The sequence below is a fragment of the Danio aesculapii genome, chromosome 5, assembly GCF_903798145.1.
Source record: "Danio aesculapii chromosome 5, fDanAes4.1, whole genome shotgun sequence".
In the NCBI taxonomy this organism is placed as follows: Eukaryota; Metazoa; Chordata; class Actinopteri; order Cypriniformes; family Danionidae; genus Danio; species Danio aesculapii.
The window spans coordinates 3,689,353-3,713,229 of NC_079439.1; the positions used below are offsets into that span (position 1 = coordinate 3,689,353).

At 34.6% G+C, this 23,877-nt stretch overlaps 1 protein-coding gene and 1 long non-coding RNA gene across 2 annotated transcripts in view; one reads left to right on the forward strand and one right to left on the reverse strand.

Moving 5' to 3' along the window:
• The window catches only part of LOC130229898 (peripheral-type benzodiazepine receptor-associated protein 1), a 262,006-nt gene that overhangs the window by 215,228 nt on the left and 22,901 nt on the right, over positions 1–23,877 (reverse strand). The window lies entirely within an intron of this gene.
• Positions 8,052–13,057, forward strand: LOC130228790 (uncharacterized). The gene is made up of 3 exons (XR_008837810.1): positions 8,052–8,135; positions 9,049–9,217; positions 12,876–13,057. It is a non-coding gene; the product is annotated as an uncharacterized LOC130228790 (long non-coding RNA).

A 23,877-nucleotide genomic window follows, 5' to 3' on the forward strand; every position in this document is an offset into this window, starting at 1 on the left:
GAAGTTCAAGCCACATTTTACACCCTGAAAATGGATTCACACTGCATTTACCCCTTTGAAAATGTGTGAAGCAATGTAGTACAACAGCAAACATCAAAACACATGAAATGGTGACATTTCAACATTAAAATCCTGGTTTTATATCATGAAAATGGGTTTGCCTTGCTTTTAACCAGCATGAAGCAACGCAGCAAGCACTACAGCAAGTTTTAGAACAGGCAACTAATCAAAACTGCCTAATTAAATATTCATGAGCTTCATAAATACATTTTAAGGTGATGCAAACATTACATTGACTTAAAGACACTATGTGGGATTTGAATGGAGACATTTCATCATAAAAAGCCTTGTTTTACATGGTGAAACCGGATTTGCTTTGCTTTTAACCCACTGCATACAGCAACGCAGGACAACAGCAAGTTTTAAAACAGCCCACTAATCAAACAGCCTCATTAAATATTCATAAGCTTTATAAATACATTTTAAGGTGATCTAAACACATTAAATGGACTAATAAAGACACTATATGGGATTTGAATGGTGACATTTCAACAGCTTTGTATATTGAAAATGGGTTTGCTTTGCTTTTAACCATTGCATGAAGCAATGCAGCACTACTGCAAGTTTCAAAACAGTCAACTAATCATAAACAACCTCAGAGGATCCCTAATTAAATATTCACAAGCTTTATACGAAAACTTCCAGTGAAATGTAAAGCAAACACAACATTGCAAACTGACAAAGACTATGTATGAGATTTGAATGATGAAGCTTCAACATTGGATGCCTTGTTTTGTATCTTGAAAATGGGTTTGCTTTGCTTTTAACCACTGCATGAGGCAATGCAGCACTACAGCAAGTTTCAGAACAGCCAACTAATCACTAATGACCTCAAAGGATCCCTTATTAAATATTAATAAGCTTCATACAAAAACATCCAGTGAAATTTAAAGCAAACACATTATTGCAAACTGACAAAGAATATGCATGAGATTTGAATGATGAAGTTTCAACACTGGAAGCCTAGTTTTGTATCTTGAAAATGGGTTTGCTTTGCTTTTAACCATTGCATGAAGCAATGCAGCACTACAGCAAGTTTCAGAACACCCCACTAATCAAACTGTTTCATTAAATATTCATGAGCTTCATAAATACACTTTAAAGTGATGCAAACACATTAAATGGACTAATAAAGACACTATATGAGATTTGAATGGTGACATTTCAACATTAAAAGTCTTGTTTTATATATTAAAAATTGGTTTGCATTTTTTTTAACCATTGCATGAAGCAATGCAGCACTACAGCAAGTTTTAGAACAGTCAACTAATAAAAGACCTCAGAGGATCCCTAATTGAATATTCACAAGCTTTATACCAAAACCTCCAGTGAAATTTAAAGCAAACATGATATTGCAAACTGACAAAGAGTATATATAAGATTTGAATAGTGGCATTTCAGCATTAAAAGCTTTGTTTTATATCTTTAAAACAGGTTTGCTTTGCTTTTAACCATTGCATGAAGCAATGCAGCACTACAGCAAGTTTCAGAACAGTCAACTAATCATTAATGACCTCAGAGGATCCCTAATTAAATATTCATGAGTGTTACACAAAAACTTCCACAACTGTGAAATTTAAAGCAAACATATTATTGCAAACTGACAAAGACTATGAGATTTGAATGGTGACATCTGAACAGTTAACGCTCACTAAAATCCAATTATAAACCTCATAAATAAGCAAATAAGATGTCAGCTCAAGATTTCCAAACGTACACCAACTCTAACATCAGATGAATCCATCTGGCTACATCAGAAAAAGACTATAATAGGCCTTCATCATGAGTATTTGCACATTTTAAATGCATCTTTCCAAATCCTCCTGCCTCATATCCATTCAGTGCAAACAAAGATTAGTATTAACAGTTTTATCTATACTGCTGTTTTGCCAGTAAAAAATACTATAAAACCATAGTTTGTCTCAAGGAAACACACAGAAATGTTTAGTTACAAATGAATCAGCATATCTGAAGATGAATCCATCTGGCTACACCAGAGAAAGACTATAATAGGCCTTCGTCAGGAATATTTGCACACAGAAAATGCATTTTAAACGCACCTTTCCGAATCCTCCTGCCTCGCATCCATTCAGCCCTTCGTATAGAGAATGATGCCGCTTAGCCAAAACATTGGACGGCACCATGACACTGCTGTTTCCATTAGTCGTGGAGGATCTCATGTTCACCGCACTCAAAACATCAGTATTTAGTGCTTTCTCCTCTGGTTTTCCTCGATCGGGATGCCCAGGTCCAGCTGGAGGTTCAGGTTCACCGCTAATCATCTCTGGCGTGGGTGAACCGTGCTGCGGTGGTTCCGATGGGTCTGGCCTAGTACACAAGTCATGCATTACTTCGTTTCCGAGTGCAAACACAGGTTTCAAGGATGCCCAGAGAAGCGAATATTCTCAAACAAGCACATGGAGGAAAAATAGTTGCAGCGTTCCAGTTTATGGCTAATCTTTGTGCATTGGCAATGCAAAAATTAATCTACAGCCAAATGTATTCAACTAAAACTTGTAGATGTATAAACAAAAAGCTACAGCGAATTCTTAAAGAGACATCCCCAAGCTTATATTCCTCAAATGAACTGCATCACTCCCAAAAATCTCTTATTATATAAAAATCAAGCACATCAATGTCTTATAAAACAAGGATCCCCAATACAAAATGAAATCCTTAATCGAGAGACGCACAGAATCTCCATATATCGCTTCAGCTGTTGATACAAAAGACTCAGATATATAAAGACGACGATGAAAAAAACATGTAGACAGAGCAGGTGTTTGAAGCAGAAGGTGATGTCTTATTTCCTAACAGGTCTCTTCATTTCCACTCTCTCTCTCTCCGTGGACTGGATTTGCACTCGGTTCATTGCGTCGTCCTTTCATCCTTATCACCTCCTCCGCTCGGACGCGTCAGTTCATCAAAAGGGGGGATCCTGGTTTCCAGTGATGCTTCTGGATCTCAGAGCTCTGGCTAAATGTGTGTTTGGTAAGATAACAACATTAAGATGAAGAGCAGGAGAGTGTGTGGCTGAGCGAGTGAGAAAGAGAGAGAGAAATAAGGGGGGGCTCCTCCAATCACGTACGAGCAGCTTCTGGGAGTCAGCCAATCATTGCTGTGGAGCAGGATGGTTTCCATGGAGATGACGCTGGAATGATGTCGCTCTATTGATCGTCGCAGAGACTACAGGAGGGCCGCACGTGCCTCTCTGATATTAGCATTGAGAGACAATGGTGCAGATGACGTACAACGTCTGGAATGTGGAATTAATCAGGAGAGAGAGTGGAAATGAGGAAATAAAAATACAAATAACTGGAGATTCTGTCAGTGAAGTCCACACTTGAGTCCATTGACTGTTTACATGTATACACTTAGTCATACAGTGAACTAGTTATCATGTAAAAGATATATACAGTTGATGTCAGAATTTTTAGCCCTGCTGATTTATTAATAATTACCTATATAATAATAATATTTATTATTTTTTTATTATTATTATTATTATTATTATTATTATTAACTACATTTCTAATCATAATAGTTTTATAACTAATTTCTAATAACTGATTTATTTTATCTTTGCCATGATGACAGTAAATAATATTTGACTAGATAGTTTTCAAGACACTAGTATTCAGTTTAAAGTGACATTTAAAGGCTTAACTAGGTTAATTAGGGTAAAGTTAGGGTAATTAGGCAAGCCATTGTATAACAGTGGTTTGTTCTATTGACAATCCACAACAAATATTGCTTAAGGGTGCTAATAATATTGATCTTAAATTGGGTTTAAACAATTTAATAAGCTGCTTTTATTCTAGCCAAAATAAAACAAATCAAAGACTTTCACCAGAAGAAAAAATATTATAGGAAATACTGTGAAATTTTTTTCTGAATCTGTTAAATGTCATTTGAGAAATATTTGAAAAAGAAAACCAATTCACGGGAGGGCAAATAATTTTGGCTGTATTTGTATATCTTAAATAATAATGTCATTTGTTCAATATAAGAAAGGACATTGCTCGTATGCTGATGTTTGTATTAGTTAATGCTAACCAATATCAGTTAGGCTGCTGTAATCCAACCTCTAATACCCTGCTAATAGTTAACCTACTGGACCATTAAAACAGCTGGTTAATGTGTTTGTAGTGAAAGTTACTGTATAAATAAACAAAAAAGATTAATATGAAACACAGAACATACAAGAAATGGAAATTAATAAAAAGTACTAAAATGTACTAAACTAAACAAAAAATAGAAACAAAGCAAAAGTTGGAACGCTTGATAAAACATATAACCTAAATGGTCGCATATAGGAACAAAATAAAAGCTAAATTAATGGAAGAAATGGAATATAAAAAAATAAATACAAATAAAAGTTACATTAAAAGTTTAATAAAACGATAAAAAATTACAGTATAATTCTACAAATATTTAACTATTGAAAATTTATAACTTTTATTGGCAATTTGCAGCACTAATAATGATTTACTAAAAATCAAGTAAAATAAAAAAATGAGAAAATCATTACAAACCTAAAAACTATATTAACTTGATAAACTAAAAATGATTAAAAATAAATAAATAAATAAATTATATATATATATATATATATATATATATATATATATATATATATATATATACACTGTAAAAAATAAACGTTATTTTACAGGTAATTGTCTGTATTTTTTTACAGAATTTTTCAGTTTTTTCATTATACAGTGAATACCTGTTGTTTTACAGATATGTTCTGTAATAAAAAAAATTACATTAAATTTACAGTTATTGCTTGTATTTTGGTATTACATTCTTTTTCTGTTTTTTAAAGGAAATGTTCTGTATTTTAAGAGAGTAACACGTAATTTTACGTTAATATTTACATATTATTCCTGTAAAAATAAACTGTAAAAAATAAATGTTATTTTACAGACAATTGTCTGTATTTTTTTTACAGAATTTTCCTGTTTTTTCATTATACGGTGAAATATATATTTTTACAGATATTTTCTGTATTTAAAAATTCCAACATTTAATTTGCAGATAATTGTTAGTATTTTGGTATTACATGTTTTTTCAGGTGGCGCAGTGGGTAGCACAATCGCCTCACAAGAAGGTCGCTGGTTCGAACCTCGGCTTGAGTCAGTTGGCATTTGCATGTTCTCCCCGTGTTGGCGTGGGTTTCCTCCGGGTGCTCCGGTTTCCCCCACAGTACAAAGACATGCGGTACAGGTGAATTGGGTAGGCTAAATTGTTCGTAGTGTATGTGTGTGAATGAGTGTGTATGGATGTTTCCCAGTGATGGGTTGCAGCTGAACGGGCATCCGCTGTGTAAAACATATGCTGGATAAGTTGACAGTTCATTCCGCTGTGGCGACCCCTGATTATTAAAGGGACTAAGCCGAAGAGAAAATGAATGAATGAATTAATTAATTAATGTTTTTTCAGTTTTTTTAATTAAATTTTCTGTATTTTCAGAGAGTAATGTGTAATTTGACTTTAATATTTACTGATTATTCCTGTAAAAATAGGTTAACAAAAATCGAACCACATTTAAAGTGATTTTAGTACCATTGAAGATATAATCATCCCTTACAGAAATGCCACATGATTTTGCATGTGAAGTTTCACTTGACTACATGTGCATGTGAAATTGCACATATTATTCATTCATTTCTTTTCGGGGTTTTATTAATCTGGGGTCGCCACAGCGGAATAAACCATCAACTTATCCAGCATATGTTTTAAGCAGCAGATGCCCTTCCAGCTGCAACCCATCACTGGGAACACCCATACACACTCATTCACACACATACACTATTGACAATTTAGCCTACCCAATTCACCTATAGCGCATGTCTTTGGACTGTGTGGGAAACGGAGCACCCGAAGGAAACCCACGCCAACACGGGAAGAACATGCAAACTCCACACAGAAATTACCACTGACCCAGCCGAGACTCGAACCAGTGACCTTCTTGCTGTGAGGCGACAGTGCTACCCACTGCGCCTTGCACATATCTGTTTTTGCTAATAAACTTTTCAAATTCTATTTAGAAGATGACTAGTTTACGATAAGAAAATACCTGAAAATAAGTACAAAAACAAGTACAGTAGCCTATAGTAGTCCAATTATCACACCATTGGCAAATTAGACTGTACAGCACTACAATGCACAAGTGGAGTAAAGTTGCAGTTTACCTTTTTTTATAGTTGTACTTTAATGTACTGAAAATTAAACTGGCGTTGAACTTTCAATTCAATATGTAGTAATGTAGTTGAACTGTGTTTATACTTCATTATATTGCAATTTTGCAGTAGCAAATATTTTTACTGCAGTTATTCTTTATACTGCTATTGTTCCACAGTTATACTGCAGTTTTACTTCAGTTTACTGCAGTTATTTTTTGTAAGGGTTTGTTATATTGTTTTGTAAAGTATGAAATGTAAAAGTAACACCAATAGCACCAAGATGTTGAGGTTTACAATAAATAAATAAGTAAAAAACTTGTAGCATAGTGGGCTGAAAATACACATGAATGTCTTTTTTAATATGAATGTTGAATCTTGCAAAATGTGAACATGCAATTTGTATACAATAGCTCATTCAAATAAATATTTGTAAACAAGGTTGACAAGCAGTTGCTTGGTGAGCATGTTGGAATGGGTTTCATGTGCTCCACATGTTATAACATGGGTTAGACTATTTGTCCAACTTTAACTGCCAGCTGTTCACAGGATAACGTGTCATCTCGAACAAGTCTCCACATGTGGGCACATGAACTTCATGCGTGGTCACATGTGATGATTATGTGGATAAACGTGATTTTTCTGTAACCTGTTAAAGTGAAGATTAAATTGAAGTTATAAATGTCAAATAATAGCCTAGTATTTTAGGCCACATACTGTACAGTACATGCACTGTAAGATACAAAAAAATGCTCATTTTAATTATTATATTCATTTTCTATAATATGTATGATGTATGCTATTATATTATTTTTCTCCTACAGACTAATCACACATATTACTTGTGTATGCATGTTATGACCTGTAAATATTTTTTCTAATCAATCTTTACAGTTACAAGTCAACAAAAAGTTAACTAAACATTACATGGCCTACTTCTGTGTTCGTAACACGATTAGCATAGCAATCATTTTACGACATCAGAACACGACTGAAAGGTGGCAGTCCTGAACACGGGAAGAAAGCGCGCCATCTGAACGGAGACGCGGCCGCGCAAATTCATTTCTCTGCTGTGAAGAGGAAACTCCACATCTGTGAGGTAACGCCAAAAGCTTGACTCTAAAGTACCTATCGACGTATTCAAATATACAACTGTCAAAGTGTACGTTTTGATAGACAAGGCGAGTAATGTAGGACATACGTTATGTTTGCTAAGTAACGTTAAGGTTGCAGCTGAGTTTTAGCTTCAAATTCAACGTTGCCGAATAAAATAATTCCTAATTGCCTTATTTAAAACTTATGCTTTTGTTGTTTTCTGTGGCCGTGTTTTTAACACAAGTTAGCTGGTTAACTAGTCTAACATTAAAGATTTGCTTAAAATAATAGCAATATGCCACATTAACCTTACGTTACTTCGTTGAGCTTTTTAACGACCAAGATACCGTCTAAAGTGTTATAAAAGATAATGGTTTGGTTTAAAACAAGTCAGCGTTGAGTCTGGCATAAATTGAACGTAAATTAGTTGATATAAAGCTGAAATGCAACGGGGGAAATAGTCACTCATACTGTGCTATTATAGTCACATTTGTAAGGGGAAAACATTAACGTTACAAGCTGCATTTCATTTCAGAAAAGCTTAACTATACTACAAATTTCACATAATTTTTCATAAAGATTACAGGCATTTGACTTTTCTGTATAAATGGGAGTTTGTGAGTTTTCAGTGATTTGTGTTTAGTTATACTTGGATAATTTTTACATAGCAAGCATTTGCAAACTTCTGTCTCTTTTTTTTCACCCTCAGTTGTTTGATTCAAGAATTTAAACGTGAAACTACCTGAAGCAAGAAGGCATTTTCAAGCTCAAATATATCTCTATTACACTGAAGTGAGTATGCAACATGGCAAGTGTTTCAAAAACTTTCACATGTCCTATATGTGGCATTGCTTCAAAAACACTGAAAGGGTATGTTAATCACCAACAGTTACACAAAAATGAAGCTCATAGTGAATATGCCTGTTGTGTAGCTGGTTGCAAATCAAGATTCACAAAGTACAATTGCTTTAAAAGTCATATTTTGCGCCACCATAGACAGTCATCCATATTGCAGTGGGAAACAGTACAGGGTCCACTGATATGTCAACATCCACTTTGTCAGAAAGTGCAATGATCTTAAAGATCTCTTAGATCATTTAAAATCACATGTTTTGAAGAAAGAAGAGGTTAAGTGCCCATTTAAAATGTGTGGCAAAACCTTTTCATTGAGGTCCTCCTTTACTGCTCACCTCTCTAAATATCATAAAAATGCTACATCTTTACAGGTATCAGATGTGTATATTGTTCATTCTGTGCAGAGTGAGTCACTTGATGTTGCTCAAAATGCACCAGAGGTAAGAATTGATGAGCCAGAGGATATCCTGTGCCCACCTGATATGATATGAGGACTTTATCTCGGTTTTATATGAAGTTATAAGCCAAATACCTTATACCTTCCTCCACTATTCAAATGATTGTGGAACAAATTGACAGTCTTAACTCTGTGTGCCACCAGTATGTAGTTGATCTTTAAGGTGCTCTGCAAGCAAATACTCAGTTGAGTGAGTCGGAAATTAAAGATGTTGTGTCAAGTTTAAGTGACAGGTAAATTAAATCTTGCTGGGGTTTCTAGTAAACCATAAAAATTTATATTTTTTACTATTATTATTTCTTCATCAGGGTAGTTAACTGAAAAGGAGAAATAGCCATGTAAGCACTGTTGTAATTTTAAAATTTGACCAATGTATGTGTTTGTGTAATGTAGGGAATTCTCCCCTGACAGCTGGACGCTTTATGATTGCTGTGGATCAGACCATTGTGAACGATGGTGTCACAAATTGTGGTGATGCCCTTCTGATGATGTTTGTGACCTACTACAGTCTCAACATCAGTTATCCATTGGAAGTTGGTGTAACTCTGGAGTTCATGCAAAGGTAAGCCTTCAAAGTGTAACTACAAAATAGATGGTTGGTAGGGAAAATGTGTTTATATATGTGACGAATATATAAAATGATAAACTTTATTTACGAATCGGCTCATTTAATGAATGGACTTTAAACAACACAAGAATAGTCCATATTTAAAAAAAAGCTATTTAATGGTAAATTCCTTACAACATATAATACATTTATGAAGTTTAAGGAGCAACTTCACACAAGCTCTTCTGGCAATTTTGGGAAGATGTATTGGTACATTACAAACTGTCTATTCATTTTCGATAAATTACAATATTCCAAGTTTTGAGAAATATTTAAGAAAGAGTTGCTTCGTGTATGTATATGTCTTGTGGTGCGGCCATCATGACCTTAGTAATCGGTGGAGATGTTCACACTGGCAGCAGATGCTTCAAAGTCATTGTAGGCACAATTGCCTAATGGGAGATACTCAAATAGAAGTACATCTCAATAAATTTAGATGCCATGTAAAAGCCATGTAATTCAATTTAAATAGTGAAACTCATATATAATATAGATTCATTACACAGACTAATATATTTGTGTTTATTTCATTTACTTTTGATGATTATGGCTTACAGCTAATGAAAACCCCAAATTTAGAATATTACTTAGGACCAATTAAAAATAAGATTTTTAACATAGAAATGTTGGACTACTGTAAATTAACAACATGTACAGCACTCAATTCTTGGTCGGGGCAATTTTTTTCATGAATTACTTTAGCAATGTGACGTGGGATGGTGTGGATCAGTCTGTGGCACTGCTGAGGTGTGAAGCCCAGGTTGCTCTGAAAAATGGCTTTTAGCTCTTCTGCGTTGTTTGGTTTAGTGACACAACTTCCTCTTCATAATTCCTCATAGGTTCTCTTTCCATAGGCCAGAGTTTGCTGGCCAATCGAGCACAGTAATATTGTCCTTCTGACTGTGTGGACAGGTGTCAAATCCTCCTGGAAAATCAAATCAGCATCTCCATGAAGCTGGTCAGCATATGGAAGCATTAGACTACATCAGAGGTGTGTTTCCTGGGCTGAGGACAAAAGACTGCTCAAAAAAACTCTTAGTCAGTTTACCAAAGTCCTCTTTTAAACTTGAAATTTCCTTTAGAAGTGAGAAGAGGCACATAATCCAAGCTGCTTGAGGTCCAGTGTAGATTTTTCAGTCAGTGGTAGTTTAAGGAGCATGTCATCTGCTTGTGTTGGTCCACTGCTGGTCCACTGCGCAGCCATCTACCAGGAACATTTAAAGTACTTCACTGGTTCCCCAGATTAATGGAGTTGCTGATTTGATTTTCCAGCAGGACTTGACACCTGCCCACATGCTGACACAAGTACTAATGCCTGGTTTATGGACCATTGTATCCCTGTGTTCAATTGGCCACCAAACTCGCTCAAATTTGAAGTAGAGAAAGATGTGAGACACTAGACCAAACAATGCAAGAATTTCTGAAAGTTGCTATCAGAACAACCTTAAGCTTCATAGCATCTCAGTAGTGCCATAGACTGATCACTTCCATGCCATGCAACATTACTGAAGTGACTCATGCAAAAATTACCCCAACCAAATATTGAGTGCTGTGCATGTTCATAATTTTCAGTAGTCCCAACATTTCTGTTATTGGTCTTAAGTAATATTTTAATTTAAATGAATGTATGTAATATATGAGTTTCATTTTTATAAATTAAATTACTAAAATAAACTTTTCAATGACATTTCAATTTATTGAGAGACACCTGTATGGCCATGTCACGTCATAATCAGTCTGCAATCCAAGCTAACCTACAGAAGACATGAAAATGTTAGTGTGGCACAGTATATATATATATATATATATATATATATATATATTTTAGATTTTGCTGTATTTGGCTTAACCGTTCTTGGGTGGCTCGCCAATGTATTAGATGACTCTAATACATACAATAAGTAAGCTGACCAAAGTTCTTATGGGAAGAAGACTTTATTGAAGACAATGAATAGTGCCGTTCCTCAGCAGTGATGTTAACTCGTCTGTCTTCAAGTAACTTAACCCAAAGTACTGTCTTTGAGACAGTACTTTATAACAAAGTATATAACCTCTCCAGAGATTAACAAATGGTTTATTTGGCTCACAACTCTTGAGATCCTGCAGGCCATTTGGTTCACACCTTTTCAGATGCCGATACTTGTTTGCATATGAAACAAGCCATACAATCTATCTCTATATATATATATATATATATATATATATATATATATATATATATATATATATATATATATATATATATATATATATATATATATATATATATATATATATATATATATATACACACATACATACATACATATACATACACACAGACAATTAACTAGGTTAATTAGGTTAAGTAGGTAGGTTAGGGTAATTAGGCAAGTAACTGTATAATGATGGTTTGTTCTGTAGACAATCCAAAACAAATATTGCTTAAGGGGGCTAATAATATTTACCTTAAAATGGTTAAGCCGAAAATAAAACAAATAAGACTTTGGAAAAGGTTTGGAAAGTCACGGTTTTAAAATTAAAAAATAATATTTTCAGTAATACCGTTCCTAAGGTGTGTGTAAGATTTTTTTGTTTCCTTTTTTTTGTTTGTTTTTTAGGACAACAGTATCTCTAGTAAAAAAAAATATCCAAATATGCAGTTTTAAATTGTAAAGAAATCTGTGTTTTTAAAGCAAATGAAGACAGCAAAAGTCAATTATTCATTTAAATTATTTAGCCTGACATGTTAAAATATTATAAGAGCAATTCCATGCAAATGTCAACCTTGCCATGAAAAAAAATTACATTTTCACCAAAATACAGAAGCCGTTTCTAAGTTTTTTTGTGCAAGTAAGTATTTTACTGTACTTTGGAAATACTCAAAAATGTCTCTGTCAGTGTTTTTAAACAATTATATTTGATTTACCAAAGTCACACAAGTGGCAATTTCACATCTGTCACATCCATAACGGAGAGATGTCACATCCATAACGACACTTTTTCATCATAAATGCAAAAATCTTAAATAAAATAAAACCAATCATGTTTATTCTATAGTGAGCCAACTCTTATCCTTTTGATTAGCATTATTTCTTTTGGGTTGTGCAGTTTAATTCACAGAATTTCTACAAAGTATGTTGGATACTGTAAACTCGCTGACTTTTTTGGTCACATCCATAACGCATATTTATTTCCCTCATTTAAAGTACAAAAAATGTCTACAGATTGATATTTTTCTGATCCATTAACTCTGTAATCAGTAGTTCTGGAAAATATAAACAGATGTTTCAATATAATGTTAACATATACTTTCTATGTGAATTTATGTTTTAAGTTTTTACTGCAAATGTCACATCCATAAAGCTGGAATTGCTCATAAATATTTCAAAAAATTAAATATATTCTTTTCAAAGAGGAAAAAAGTTGTTTTTTTACCCATACATTAAAAAGAATATATTTCAGAGCAGTGAGCACAATACCGTGAAAACCGTGAAACTGTATTTTTATCCAAGGTTATCATACCGTCAGAATGTTATATCGGCCCATGCCTAATAAATATATATATATATATATATATGTATTTAGACAATTGTTGGTAGCACTATATTGAGGTGTAATTCTGTCTTCACAGGTGCCTTTTCAAGATAAATCCAGACAGAGGGACCAAGGTGGAAAAGAAGCAATCTAAAAGACAGCAGTCCATTAATCCCAAGGTTCTTTCTTTGATTGCAAACATTGCAAACTTTGAATGGAGAGAGTAGAATAGTAAGCTTGCATTGCCAGTATCTTTTTCTTTATGCACAGTTTAAACTGTTCATTCTGCTGTTATTATTTTTTGGGAGGCTAAGCTGTATATTGTATAGAAATTACTCTAAAAAGATGTTTATGAAAGAATTGTAAAAAAAATACCAGTAATGTTGCTTTGGTGGTGTTATTAAATAACTAAATATGTTGTTTCAAGTAACAAATAATAAAAAAACACAAAAGCAATTAATGGCTGTGTATTTTTATGCCAATCGTTTTGCAGTTTAGTCTTTTAATTTTTACAGGTATATGTATATAAACAATATTATAACACATTCATTTAGAGTGTTTTATTTTAACAACAGTAATTATCTCTACCTAAGCTAAACGTTCATCATACTTTTAAATATAATTATTGTTTTAAAGGTATATTACTGTATTTTGAAAATGATGTTAAAAGTAAAAGATTTCATGGAATTATGCAATTAGTTCTTGTATAATCACAGTAATAACTTGTAATCTTAGAAAAGGAAATTAATTGTTTTTTTTTTTTTACATTCCATGGAATATTTAAAGACTAATAATTGAAATAACTACTGTAATAATCTGTATTACATTAATGACATGTATAACTTTAGTAATAGTCTGTGTAATTTCAGTGATAACCTGTATAATTTTGTTAATAACGTATATAACTACAGTAATATTGTGTATAATTATGTTAGTAATCTGTGTAATTATGTTAATAACATGTAGAATTACGTTAGTAACCTGTATAATTACAGTGATAACATGAATAATTATGTTAATAACATGTATAACTACAGTAATAACCTATTTAATTAAAGTAATAACATGTATAAGTATGGTAATAATCTGTATAACTACTATAATAACTTGTGTAATTACATAAATAACTTGTATAATTAAAGTAATAACATGTATAATTACAGTAATAAACTGTATAACTACCATAATAACTTGTATAATTACATAAATAACTTGTATAATTACAGTAATAACCTGTATAACTACCATAATAACGTGTATAATTACATAAATAACTTGTATAATTAAAGTAATAACATGTATAATTACAGTAATAACCTGTATAATGACCATAATAACTTGTATAATTACATAAATAACTCGTATAATTACAGTTATAACATGTTTAATTACAGTAATAAACTGTAACTGTAAAACAGAAAACTACTGTTTTTTAACAGTTTATCTACATCTTTTATTCTAACAGTTTTTTTCTGTATTTTTACAGTTTTTTTCTGGCGCCCCTGCTGCCAGAAAATAACCGTTTTTTTTACGGGGATTTTTTTTACAGTGTATATATATATATATATATATATATATATATATATATATATATATATATATATATATATATAAAGAAATATGAGGGGTGTAACAGATCACGGTTGATCAATGATTTGTACGGATCACAATTCACAGTGACCCACAGATTAATAATTTTTTAGGGTTATTCAAAATTTTTAACTAATCGCAGAGAGATCGCCTCTCATGTTATTCAAATCACATGTATGAAAGCATTTAGGCTTTCCTGTAAAATATAACGATGACCGAAGAAGTAATGGTGTGTTATTGCGGATGTGGTGGGTTTCTTAGGTTATTAAAGGTGTTTTCTGCCACTACTTGTTTAGCCTGCATTATTGCATTTAGTGTAAGCAGCACGATTAATCATTAAAAGATCACAATCTCAACACCCACGCAACATAAATTATAAATGATGATGATTTGCAGATGTTTATTAATCCTTTCAATCACCGTCATATACGTCATATTTTAGTAAAACATACACTCAGTGCATCACATAGTGGTATGATGCATGAATGTTTCCCACATCACATTTATATACACTATGAACAGCAGCTACGCTATTTATTTTCTTTATTCTCTATTTCCACTAGGGGATACTCATCCCGAGGCCCTCAGACTATGCAGCGTCACTGATTCGATCCAAGACCAGCGACGAGATGATCTCAATGTTTCTATAATCCTGGACCAGGCCGTATACTGAGCAGCTGCTGTGGTGGTCATGGAGGAGTGGAGAGCATGAGACTGATTCCTGTGATGCTCCAGGGACAGACGAGTCTTCGCTGAGGTCCAGCGTTCTCCAGCGCCTAGACTGCAGCTCTGCACAAGATGTTTGGCCATAGGAGAAAGGGTAGTGCGTAACTGAGCCTGTTTTTTTTTCTTGAGGTTTTTTCAGGATTCTTCACTTTCGCCAATTGGTAAAGTTTTTTCCTCGCCGCTGTCCCCACTGGCTTGCATGGTTCGGGATCTGTAGAGCTGCGCATCGATGAATTACTCTTCAGAGTTTGGACTCTCAGTAGTGATTATTAACCACACTGAACTGAACTTAAACTCTGAAAACTGAACAACTCTGTTACACTATGATCTTCTATGTGAAGCGGCTTTGACACAATCTACATTGTAAAAGCGCTACACAAATAAAGGTGAATTGAATTGAAAATATGCATTTAACTTGATGCTCAAAAAGGCAGCAATTACATTATTTAACCAGTAGGTGGCGACAACCAGCCATCAAAAATATGCCGCTGAATAATTCTTTAAAAATGATCATCTAGCAATGAAATATGAAGATTATTGAATGAATAACTGAATCATTTATTGAAGATGAGACTAAAAATAAATATGAGTTGTACAAATAATAATGTTAGATTTCTACATTTAGCGTTATCAGGAACAGTAGTAGCAGTCAATTATTCACAGCACTGAATATTTTACAATTCTTTATTCAGCTGATTATTTCGTCATGTTATTTTTAATAAAAGTACAGGCTCTAAGTTCTGCTTGTTAAAACCAATAATTTCTTTAGTGCTGTTTTTGTAATAAATGGAAAGCAAATTACATTTGTCTCCTCCCCTTTTTGGCAGATCTGAAAAATGGTTCGATCCGAACCGTGAGATTTGTGGTCTGTTACACCACTATTTAATAGGATATATGATAGGACATCATTTTTTACACCAAAATACAGAATCTAAATAACATTAAGAATGTAAAGCATTAGTCTCTTGAAGGTGTTTATGGCTATTTGCATTATTATGCTGTTGTATAATCATTATATAATCAGTGGCATAAAATGATCTCAAAATGACTTTAATATCTCAACAATTTCAGTGACGATATATCGCACAACAAAAATATTCTATCGTGACAGGCCTAAATGCAATGCAAATGCAATTTCTGACAGCCAGAAAAACATACAGAAGCAGAAAAAGCACAATGAACACCCCAGTGGCTTTTAAATCTAATTATCCCGCAATGCCATCCACCTCCATAGAGTTCAACTGAGTCGCTCTTACATGGAAAAGGCTCTGCTAATTGCCTCTCCACTGAGCAAACACACACGGAGATACAGTGCAACCCTCGCAGGGAGGAAAAACTCAACTCAGAGCGCACGAAAACCCCCTTCATGAGTGTTTCTGAGGTAAAAACATGCTCCATTAACATCTCATTAGGCATCAGGTCCTCACACAAAGAGACGCAATTTCATGGGGCGGTGTGTGGCGCTCATGGCTGCTTCATCAATTATTATGGCTTTATATTCGGTGGGATTTTACTGCTTGGGTGGCAGCAAAATATTAAGGGAATTAATTAGGAATTTCTTTGAAGTTGCTCTGATGGTTTTCGCAATTGAATGGAGAAAGTAGCAGTCTAGGGCCGCACGATCTATTGAAAAATGTTTGTTATTGTGATGATGGCACGTGAAACATCTGTATTTCTGTGCAATATGATGGTATACAGTTGAAATCATAAATATTATCGCTCCACTTGTTTTCTTTTTCAAATATTTCCCAAATGATGTTTACCAGATTCAGGAATTTCTCACAGTATTTCCTATAATATTTTTTCTTCTAGAGAAAGCCTTATTTGTTTTATTTTGGCTAGAATAAAAGCAGATTTAAATTTTTTTAAACATTTTAAAGTCAATATTATTAGCCCCCTTAAGCAATATCTGTTTTCAATAGTCTACAGCAGTGGTTCCCAAAATGAAGGATTGCAAGACAACAATAATATATAAAACTATCAATTCTAATAGTTTAATATATTATAAAACTATTAGAATTACCATATTTTATCCATAACTTACAGAAGATTAAAAAAATTGTATTTAATAATTACATTAAAAAACAACATACAAATAAAAAGCCAGTTAATATTAAACAAATAAATAATGACTTTAAAAGATTGTATGGTTGTTAGACTGTTGCACAATTTGTGTGTTGTGAATATGCTTGTGTTTATATAGTTCATAGTATACAATGCTTGTATGTTTATAACCACCTCCGAGGACAGTGGGGGTCGTGAATCACTGGAATTGTTATTTTGGCGGTCACAAGCTGAAAAGTTTGGGAACCCCTGACCTACAGAACAAACCACTGTAAAACAAGACTTGCCTAATTACCCTAACTTTAACCTAATTACCCTAGTTAAGCCTTTAAATGTCACTAAGCTGAATACTAGTATCTTGAAGAATATCTAGTCAAATATTATGTGCTGTCGTCATTCATTAATTTTCTTTTCGACTTAGCCTTTATTAATCAGGGGTCGCCGCAGCGGAATGAACCACCAACTTATCCAGCAGGTGTTTTTGCAGCGGATGCCCTTCCAGTTGCAACCCATCACTGGGAAACACCCATACACTCATGCACACACATACGGACAATTTAGTAAATTGGACTGTGGGGGAAACCGGAGCACCCGGAGGAAACCCATGCTTTATTTCAGGACGCATTATTACCGGAGGCATTCATAAATATTCCTAGAAAATCTAATAAAGGCTGGAACGTTTATTTGAGAGCGCACAAGAAGATCTGCGTGCTCTTAAAGCCGCTTATATTTGAGGGGGAGGCAAGAAGTTTTGTGCACGAGCAGAGGAAATCGGCGCGCAAGCAGAGATCCGCATGCTGTAGGCTATTATATAAATGCGATCTCGACTTCTAATACTGCGCTCACGACATTTGTCATTGAAATAACGCCACAGGTAGTTAGTAGATCTATGTAAAAAAGGCCTGCCGCCACAGTTGGAAAAAATCCTAGAGGAAACGTATATATGCGCGGTTAACCGACATACCGCATGATTTCTTGCTTCATCAACGCGGTAACAGAAAATCCGTTACCGTCACAGCCCTACTCCACACAGAAATGCCAACTGACCCAGCCGGGGCTCCAACCAACGACCTTCTTGCTGTGAGGCTTGCTATGCACTGCGCCACCGTGAGGTCCTTTACTGTCATCATGGCAAAGACAAAAGAAATCAGCTAGTAGAAAATGAGTTATTAAAACTATTGTTTAGAAGTGTTGACAAAAATCTCTCCGTTAAACAGAAATTGTGGAAAAAAATATACAGGACAGCTAATAAGCTGTATATAAACATTATATATATATATATAGATTTAGATAGATAGATAGATAGATAGATAGATAGATAGATAGATAGATAGATAGATAGATAGATAGATAGATAGATAGATAGATAGATAGATAGATAGATAGATAGATAGATAGATAGATAGATAGATAGATAGATAGATAGATAGATAGATAAAGCACAGACAGTCTCAAAACCCTTTTGTAAGACGAACTACTTTCTTACGCCATTCCTTCACATCTTTAGCTGATGTCAGATCAGCCGAAACCGTTGCTCATTCACCAATGTCACTTTAGAGCTAGTATTTAAATGATTCTCTAGTGCAGGGGTAGGGAACCCATGGCTCGGGAGCCACATGTGGCTCTTTCGCCAAAAATATGCGGCTCTCCAGCTGTCTCTCTTCAATAATATTTTAAAGTTAAAAAAATCATAACTGACTAGAAATCAGTTTCCTATTGAAAATACAATTGCAGTTCCCTTTATAGTACATGTTTACAGCAAAATAAATAAAAATTCCGCTTACAATAAATGGACATTTCATATGTGGCCCTGTGATTGAACTTGAATTCTGACACCAATTCATTGATGAGTGGCGAGGGCAAAAAGCAAAAAAAAAAATTCTATAAAAATTCTATTATTTTTGAGTTGTTCATGGACATAAATTATGTTTATAACTAAAAAAATATATATATAAAAAAAGGTTTTGTTATTTACACCCCCCCCCCCCCCCCCCAACGGCTCTTTAAATAAATGCATTTGATTAAAAAAAATCTGAAATGGCTCTTTGCTGAAAAAGGTTCCCGACCCCTGCTCTAGTGTAAAGCGTCTAGTGTAAAAACAGGTGATTTTGCTTTGATAGGCTAATGGTCACCAACCCGCTGCTTCTCAGAAATTGTAAATATTTAAAATAGGCACCATCCTTATAAATAAACTGCATAGTTGCAATCTAAACAACTACATTTGTGACTGAAAAAGCCTCAAAAGTACATTATGTTGTCCAACAGCAGCAATATTTGTCAAACTGTAGAGTGTCCTCTGCTTGTCGCTGTATGTTCGTGGAGTGATACACAAGGGTGAAGGGTTAAGAGGCTGGACGAGTGCTGTACTGGCAGAATATCGCACGGCTATCAGCCAAATGGTTACAAAAAGAGACTTATAAAAAGACCTTGTTTTTAGTCCTGACATAACCAGGGGACTGAAAATGCAGTTTGCTTGATATCATTCGGTGTAACGGTCAAAATGTCATTCTGAAATAATATATAAAAAATATACGAACAAACTGGCAGACATTTGACAGTCAGCGACATCAGGAGACACCCTGAGGAGTGTGTGCGAGGAGCTACAGCGAAAGTGAGTTTATTGCTGCTAAATATTTAATAACCTCATCTTTTCATTGTGTGCTTACAGGATTAGAGTACAGGGTTGATAACAGTGGCACAAAACAAAATAGTTTTTGCTTATTTTGTTATGAGCTCAACTTATGCGTTCATCTTTTTCTAGTTAGAAATAAAACTCATGTGTTCATTCATTTATTAATTCAATTCACCTTTATTTGTATAGCGCTTATACAATGTAGATCGTGTCAAAGCAGCTTCACATAAAAGGTCACAGTAAATAGGAACAGTGTAGTTCAGTTTGTAGTGTTTAAGTTCAGTTCAGTTTAGCTCAGTTCAGTGTGGTTTAATAATCACTACTGAGAGTCCAAATATTGAAGAGCAAATCCAACGATGCACAGCTCTACAGATCCCGAACCATGCAAGCCAGTGGCGACAGCGGAGAGGGAAAAAAAAGTTCACTAAAGGCGGAAGTGAAGAAAAAAAACCTTGAGAGAAACCAGGCTCAGTTGGGCATGACCATTTTATTTCTCCGCTGGCCAAACGTGCTGGCCAGAGCTGCAGTCTCAGTGGCGGAGGCTGGAAGCTGGCCTCAGCGAAGACTAGTCTGTCTCTGGAGCGTCACAGGAATCAGTCTCATGTTCTCCACTCTTCCATGACCATCACAGTAGCTGCTCAGGATACGGCCTGGTCCAGGATTATGGAAACCTTGGGATCATCTCGTCGTTGGTCTTGGATCGAATCAGTGGCTCTGCATAGTCTGAGGGCCTCTGGAAGAGTATCCCCAGGTGGAAATGGAGAATAAAGAAAATAATTAGTGTAGCTGCTGTTCATAGTGTATATAAGCAAGATGCAGAACCTGTGTGGAAACCCGCTAAGCGGTGCACTAAGTGTATGCTTTACTGAACAGATAGGTCTTTAATCTAGTTTTGAATTGGGAGAGTGTGTCTGAGCCTCGGAAATGCCAAATTAGTGAAATGCCAAAAAATGGTTTAATTGTTTGATTTTGATTTTATTTAGAAAGATGCACTGTTATTTATTATGATGATTTATTTATTTATTTATTGCGACATCAGCAACTTATGGCTATTTCATGGCAAAATGGATATACATAAAAATATTACATGATAAAAAAAAAAGTGTGTTACAATAAAAAGTTAATTAGACAAATATATAGAATAGAAATAAATAAAATTCACACAAAAAATATTCAAAGTTAAATATGATTTTTCAGTTCAATTTTTGATAGTTTTAGACTCTTCCTGGTGGTACCTTATTAAAAATGTCCATCAAACTACTCTCCTTATAAAAACTGCCTAATGGTATTCAAACTTCCACATTACAACAAAATATGTTTCAGCTTGGCAGTAATTACATTTAGGTGGTGCTTCCTTATTCAGTAAATACAAATGAGTCAACCTAGAATGTCCAATTCGACATCTAGTATAGACCGTCTGATCATGCCTGGTCTCAAAATTATAATCTGCAGTGTCTTTCATTTATTTTCGGATTAATTTCATGTAATTTATATTTTTATGCAGTTGTCCCATTCCCTTTGCCATGTTTCGTTTATGTACAAATTAATTGTAGGTTTCAGATCCTCAGGAGGAATTAAAGAGCCCCTATTATGGGTTTTGAAAATAAGCATCCATGCAGTGTGTAACACAGCCCTAAGTCAATGAAAACATCCAGCTGAGGTTTAAATTTAAAAGTGCAGCATGATTAAAACTATTGATTCTTTAGCGAAATATTTGACTTAGAGTCGAATAAAAGACTTGGGTTCAGATCTTTTGTTTGATCGCATCAATGTCGATATGGTACATCACCAACTATGCACTTCCAGTTCCGGTAAAATGTGCACGCGCTTTCCCTCCACACACTAGCTGAGCACAGGGGATCACTGGACTGATCATAACTGAAGACGACGATCACCGACAGATGGAGATTCTGCTGTGGAGAATAAATGGTAAAATTCATTTTCACAACACCACAGTATAGCCAACCAAGTGCTGTGTTTGCTCCTGTCATTTCTCTGATGACTGATACAAAAACCTACGCTGCAGCACGGGACTCGCCGGCCGTTTGCTATTAAAGGAGCAGTACAGACTATGGGACTCTGTCAGACTTTGACAGGGACTTTGTCAGTAACTTTTACAGTTTATATGGACCAGTTTCTTCTTCCTCCAGATCAGAACATGTAAGTGTCATTAAAATTGTTGCCCCGTTTTGTGTAGTTTGCAAAATATGTGTTTAATTGTGTGTTAAGTCGTAATCACCCCAGCGCCGCTTGTAATCACGTATCTATTATAGATCAGAGCTTGTACTGTATCTCTCAGGATAAATCTGTTTGGGGCTGTTCACATATCGCGTCCAAATCCACGTTAAAAACTTGACGCGTGCTTTCTCCTTTATCGATTTTAAGTGCGTTTCTGAACTGGCGATCCTCTGCTGTTTGCCTTCGTTATGGCCACCATTAGCTGTTCCTATACACACATGGCATGGTCAAGTTTCAAAATAACACTGTGTGGATTAATACCGAATGTGTGTTGTTGTTGTTATTACTTGGGGTTAGGGTTAGGAGTAAAGTAATATGCTGGTGTTTAACTGCATTGATTTATTGCATTCCTGCATTGGGCTCTCACATACTTTCTGCTACTTCATACTGTAGCCGTAGTGGACATTTCTCTCTGTCTCGTGCTCAACGCAGTCGTTCAATCGCAACAGACTGGGTCATCGGATGGGTTTGGGAACAAAAGAATCGCTGAACGATTCATATGGGAGTCGATGGGATATTTAGGTAAAAATAAACACATATTATAAGACAATGAAAGTGTTTTTGACCTTGCACGCATATCAGCCTGTTGTTAGAGACCCCAAAACCAAAATATGACCTTTTATAATTGATATTTATTCATAGGGATAAACCCCTTGAGATGTATCATCTCATTTCAAGGGGGTCCCACAATTAATCACAATCACATAATAATAACACCAAAGGACAAAACAAAACTTACACAACATTCAAAAAACATGGCACAAAAAAAAAAACGGATGAAGCAGTAAACATACACACATATGTGTATATAAACACGTAGAAAACCATATACAGATCAGTGAATCAATCACCAAATAAATCCTCAGGAAAAACAAGTACTATCCAAAGTAAAATACGATAACAAAGTTTGCTTAAAGACCTTAAATGATGCAATGGATCGAATGTTCGCAGGTAAATTATTCCAATCTGTTGGACCCTTGAACATAACAGCTCTTTTAACTATAGATTTTTTACAACGAGGAACAGAAAAAAAAAACTAATCTGAACAGAATGTCTAACTTGATAATTTAAGGAAAAAAATACTAAATATTGTTGTAAATAATGCAAAATAGAGGCTCTTTAAACACTGTCCCGTTCAAGGAGATAGCCTGTATTGCTGCTTCATCTACTAGTTAGTTTCCATGTAGTCCCATATGACCTGGAATCCAACAGAAGATAATGTTGAACTGCTTATTTTCTAGCGCTGTCATTTTCTTTTCATTCATGGAAACTATGGAGTGATCACACTTAGAAGCTTCAAGTGCTTGAAGACAGGATTTAGAATCTGTGCAGATTAAAAAGTTACGGTACTGTGTGCTGTTGTTTTAAAGCCATAATTATTGCATAAGCTTCTGCTGTGTAAACTGAACTTTCTCGTGGAATCAGAGTACCAAAAAACATCATCTTTAAAAACTACTGCTGCAATTATTATAATGAACTTTTCATGTTTAAGCTGACTGTTTAACGCAGTAAATATCAACATTTGATATGTAATAAAATCTAAAGCATAAGTTCGGTCATTCAGTCAGTATTTAGTCAATGTAATGCATATAATTATCCATTGTGTTGAATTCATACTGTGAATAAATTAGGAATATTTACAACTGAAATAAAGATTATAAATAACAAACATTACACACAATTACACACACCTTTTGCAACAAATTCCCAATGTTACACAATGATCTATTATTCCAGTTTGCACAGCCTCCACAGAAGCTCAATTAAACCACACACACACACAAAAGAGGCACAAAGTTCAGCCGCAGGTCTTAAGCGGGCTGCTCTTCTCCAGCATGTAAAACTTGAG